Source organism: Bos taurus, chromosome 6, assembly GCF_002263795.3.
Source record: "Bos taurus isolate L1 Dominette 01449 registration number 42190680 breed Hereford chromosome 6, ARS-UCD2.0, whole genome shotgun sequence".
Lineage (NCBI taxonomy): Eukaryota > Metazoa > Chordata > Mammalia > Artiodactyla > Bovidae > Bos > Bos taurus.
In genome coordinates this window covers 79,479,893-79,485,892 of record NC_037333.1, presented here as the reverse complement: position 1 = coordinate 79,485,892, position 6,000 = coordinate 79,479,893, and positions in this window count along the sequence as shown.

Genomic DNA, 6,000 nt, shown 5'->3' with positions numbered 1-6,000 from the left:
GTCATGTATGGATGTGACAGTTGGACTGTGAAGAAGGCTGAGCCCCGAAGAATTGTTGCTTTTGAACTGTGGTGTTGGAAAAGACTCTTGAGAGTCCCTTGGACTGCAAGGAGGTCCAACCAGTCCATTCTGAAGGAGATCAGCCCTGGGATGTCTTTGGAAGGAATGATGCTAAAGCTGAAACTCCAGTACTTTGCCCACCTCATGCGAAGAGTGGACTCACTGGAAAAGACTCTGATGCTGGGAGAGATTGGGAGCAAGAGGAGAAGGGGACGACAGAGGATGAGATGACTGGATGGCATCACTGATTCGATGGACATGAGTCTGAGTGAACTCCGGGAGTTGGTGATGGACAGGGAGGCCTGGGGTGCTGCGATTCATGGGGTCGCAAAGAGTCGGATATGACTGAGCGACTGATCTGATATGACTGTTTGAAATTAAGGTTTTAGGAGCTGAAAGAGCTTGCTGAACTTAATGTAGAAGTTTTAGAAAGTAGTATTTAAATCTCATCTTTTTACAGTACATACCAACAGAAAAGGAGAAGGGAAATGAAAACTGGGTTTTGTTTTTCTTTCTGTTCATTATTTCTCTTGCTTGTGTTACCACTCTGTGGACATTATTAAAAGACACTACAGCAATATCATCTGCTTTTTTAGAAAATATGTACACTTAGAATGTCAGGGGGAAAAAAAAAAACATTTAACATTCTAAATAATATCTCTATACAATATCTTTCTGAAAGCAGATGCTTTCACACAAGCACGTGGCATACACCATGAAATTTGAAAGTCTTAAAAATTTTTGTAACCATTTTTCCATTCCCTATATCTGAGCAATCACAGTTATTGGTTTTTCCTCCACAAGGCTATATGTATCCATTCCTTTCTGTGTATTTACTGCGAATTACCCTAAATCAGTGTTCTCTCCCTTGTTCCCTGATCCTCCCCTGCACTTTCTTTTTGCTATTTTGAAAAATGAAACAAATTTCATCCATAGGCGACATACATTCCTAGGCCAGTGTCTTCCCACTTTAGATATAGTAGGGCACATACTAGCTCCAGTTTTACCACGGTTTCTTATTCTTATCTAGTTTACAAGAGAATATGAGTTACAATTCATGTACACTGGTTATCACAGTTTTTAGAGATAATCCATAAAATTCACGGAGAAGGCAATGGCACCCCGCTCCAGTACTTTGCCTGGAAAATCCTATGGATGGAGGAACCTGGTAGGCTGCAGTCCATGGGGTCGATAGAGTCGGATACGACTGAGCGACTTCACTTTCACTTTTAACTTTCATGCACTGGAGAAGGAAATGGCAACCCACTCCAGTGTTCTTGCCTGGAGAACCCCAGGGATGGGGAAGCCTTGTGGGCTGCCATCTATGGGGTCGCACAGAGTCGGACACGACTGAAGCGACTTAGCAGCAGCAGCAGCAACATAAAATTCAATACTTCTTTAGTAGAAAATTACTTAATAAAGATCTCTCAACAGATTGTGATACACTTAGTTGAAATTCCCTGGATAAAACATTTAAGTATTAAATTCTCGTTGAAAAACCCTCCTGAGTTCATAACCTGTTTTGCTGCTGCTGCTAAGTCACTTCAGTCATGTCCAGCTCTGTGCGACTCCATAGATGGCAGCCCACCAGGTTCCCCCGTCCCTGAGATTCTCTAGGCAAGAACACTGGAGTGTGTTGCCATTTCCTTCTCCAATGCATGAAAATGAAAAGTGAAAGTGAAGTCGCTCAGTTGTGTCTGACCCTCAGCCACCCCTATGGACTGCAGCCTTCCAGGCTCCTCCATCCATGGGATTTTCGAGGCAAGAGTACTGGAGTGGGGTGCTATTGCCTTCTCCAATAACCTGTTTTACTGGTTATCATTTCAGTTAGGCAACAGGAGATCAGTCCTGGGTGTTCATTGGAAGGACTGATGCTGAAGCTGAAACTCCAATACTTTGGCCACCTCATGCGAAGAGTTGACTCATTGGAAAAGACCCTGATGCTGGGAGGGGTTGGGGACAGGAGGAGAAGGGACAACAGAGGATGAGATGGCTGGATGGCATCACTGACTCGATGCACATGAGTTTGGGTGAACTCCAGGAGTTGGTGATGGACAGGGAGGCCTGGTGTGCTGCGATTCATGGGGTCACAAAGAGTCAGACATGACTGAGCGACTGAACTGAACTGAACTGTTTCCAAATAGTTTTACTTATGCCGTATTCCAAATTAAATGACCTTTCCTATTCTTTTCCTCTGTAATTGAAATCATTTTCAAAACTTCAAGCACACTCTTCTTTATGTAAACTTATGTATTGTAAACCAGGAGAATTTTTCAAAAGTGTTCATAATCCAATTTGTGTTAATAGAAACACTGAAACCACATAAAGACCAACCAGAGAAAAGTGGGTAACAGACTGTTGCATATTCAAACAATGGAAGACCATATGGCTATGAACCTGAATTAAATAAATCTACAAGCAATCATGGGCTTCCCTGGTGGCCCAGCTGGTAACGAATCCAGCTGCAATGTGGGAGACCTGGGTTCGATACCTGGACGGGGAAGATCCCATGGATAAGAGAAAGTCTACCCACTCCAGTATTCTGTCCTGGAGAATCCCATGGACTGTATAGGACAGTCCTGTATTGGACAGGACTGAGTGGTTTTCACTTTCACAAGCAACAATTGTGGCAGATTCTAGGAAGTATATATTGAATAAAAGAAAAAATTCTTTCAGGAGAACATAGTGTACATATAGTGTAGTTACAACCATACATTTAAAAACTTGTAAGGAAGAATAATTTACAGATGTAAACATAAAAAAAAATAAAAAGAATAAACTAAAACTAGTAGTTATATGCTAGTAAAAGTATGCTTAGGAATTATCGTCAAAGAAAATAACCATGTTCTTCTTCAATAAATGTGTGGTTTTTAAATTTCACCTTTTTGTGATGTTTAATGAAAACAGTGTGACTCTGCTCATAGTCCATTAGTCTGCACTTGTCACATGCTCCTGCTTGACTACAGCAGGTCTGGTAATTTTAGTCTTCCATGAATCTCAGAAGGAAGAATCACATGGATATTGTACATAACATTTTATCTATAAGTGATAAACTTTACATTGAAAGAAACCTATATTTCCAAAATAAGATCATTAACACATTGAACAGGACATATCTATAGAATGATATTGATATATGGTTTACCCTAACAGTTTAACTGTATATTTTCAATACTTTTGACAAAAAACTGGATTTCCTTCACTGTTTTTATATTGTCTTCAAATTTCAAATGAAATCAGAAGTATGGCTTCTAATATGATAGCTGAACATATATACATTATTTCTTTGCATCATTCATCCAATAAAAAAGTTTATGGCCTTTCTACTAAGTACAAATATCTATTCTACTATATGAAGTTATGATACCCAATAAGTCAGATGAACATACTTGACGTTTAGAGATTACTATCTAATGGAAGCAGAAAATAAATAATAAGCAACTACATTACTATTACATGACTAATTACAAACTATTACATGACTAATCATAGAATTATTTATTTATCTCAGCTTATTTGTTTTAGTTAATTTTAAAAAGAATTAAATACAAGGGGAGAGGAATTAATATGGTGATTGCAAAGAAAAACAGATGATGTCTATCACCTTTCCTTATGGTCTATTCCTCCTTAGTCTTTAATATGTTCACATTCTTTAGTTGCTGCCTTCCTTAGTTACTTGTATAAATCAGCTGTCATACAGCATCCTCTGCTAGTCACCTAGATCCAAAGTGATTTCTATCAAGAGCTGTAAGTATTGTCAACTTGTCAGGAATGCCATTGCCTTGTGCTTTTCAACTTTGCAATTGCTGCTTGACTGACACTTTTGAAATTCTGTCAGCCTTTCTTTCCTTTGTTCACTTTATACAGAATAGAAAAGAAGATGCAGTTCATATCCATTAGCTTGGCAAAGTCATAGCCTCTGTTTGGGAGAGTTCAATCTCATAAATCATGTATTTTTTAAATAGAAAAATAAAGGTGACTGAATGGAGACTACCAACTAAATTGCCTAAAGAATTACTGGCCTAAAAATTAAACATCCTTAGTTCTCAAGTCTCCATGTATAGGTTAAAATAACCATAATGGTAAAGAAAATACTAGATGATATTTACTGACATCCTTCAGGGTATAATAATGACATCTTTACTTCTTCAAAGGAAAAAGTTTTAGATAAGGAAAAAACAATCAACTGTAATTTATAAAATCCATGAACTGGTATGAACTATAAACCAAGTATATTTGATATTTCTTTTTATTTTTGATTTTGCTCATTGCAGTATAGAAGAAGGCACTAATTAATTGTTCTAAAGATCATTATTGTTCCTTTAGAAGTCTTAGATAAACCAATGTGAAGGGTCACTCTTGGGTTAAGAAGTCTAAATGTCTAAGAAAAAGAGAAACACTTACTACTATTTGAAATTAAAGTGAAAAATACAGAACAGAATTATGTTAAATTAAATTATAGATTTTCAAAATGAAAAGCTATTATAAGTAATGAATGATTCATAATATTGAAATGTTTTTGAAGCATATTCTATCATAGCTCTTTTTATTTTTCAGAGTTGCCGGTGCTAGCTGGCAAAGTCGATCAGGTCCTGAGAACGTGCACGGCGGGGCTGAGAAAGGAAACTACAGCAAGAGACTACAACAAAGATGGGGTCGAGAGATTCAGACATGTCTCCATGAAGGGACCCAGTCTGACACCAACTTTATTCAGCATCTTATATTTATACAGAAGAGCGTGAGAAAGACAAGACAGTTGACATTTTTTCTTGGTTGACCTATACATCTTACAAACAGTCACAAGAAATCTTGAGAGCATGGGAACGGCACCCTGTTATTATTTCTTACACCAGATAACATTTCTCTGTGCGTGAGAAGTTTGCACAGAACTCCAGGTGTCTGCAGTAAATAAGTGCCTAATCTCTGGGGTGGCGGGACAGAGAGCTATGTTTGCAAGCAAACCCTCAAGGACTGAGTCAGCTCCCAGAGCTTGTGTCCTTTGGACAAAGGACCCCATTCTCACGGGCAGCTCCCCGCACAGAGTGATTTCCAGATTAAAATTTTTACTGAGTAACTATGGAGGTATTTTAAATGCTTAAAGTAAATGACATAGTTTTGTACATTTTTACTTCAAATCTGGAAGCAGAGTTGTTAATCACTAAGACATGTAGGTGGGATAAGAAGGAAGGTTAGGTAATTGTTAAACAATAGTCAAGCTATCCAGTAAATGAAAAAGTAAGCCTACTGGAAATGAGAGTATTAAACCTGAATACAAACATTTCACACAATATGATTCTAATGTTATTTTTATTAGTAAATAGATTTTATAATTTACAATAGCATGCATGCTATATTCTCAAACTTAATCAAGATACATGTCTATTAGCTATAGCTAAAACAGTGGCATTCAAATTAAGTGTCAGAATGCAGTTTTCCTGTTAGGAAAGATATATATATATATATATCAACTCAGAAATGGCTAATGAATGAAAAATTAAGCATAGAAAAACAGGACAAAATTATAAATGAAAATTGTATATATATATATATATATATATATATACACATATACATATATATACATATATATATATATGTATATATATAAAATGCAGTCAGTTCAGTTCAGTTCTGTTCAGTTGCATTGCTCAGTCATGTCCAACTCTTTGCAACCCCATGAAATGCAGCACTTCAGGCTTCCTTGTCCATTACCAATTCCTGGAACTTGCTCAAACTCATGTCCATTGAGTCAGTGATGCCATCCAACCATCTCCTCCTCCTGTCGTTCCCTTCTCCTCCTACCTCCAATCTTTCCTAGCACCAGAGTCTTTTCCAATGAGTCAGTTCTTTGCATCAGGTGGCCAAAGTATTGGAGCTTCAGCTTCAGCATCAGTCCTTCCAATAAATATTCATGACTAATTTCCTGTAGGATTGACTGAT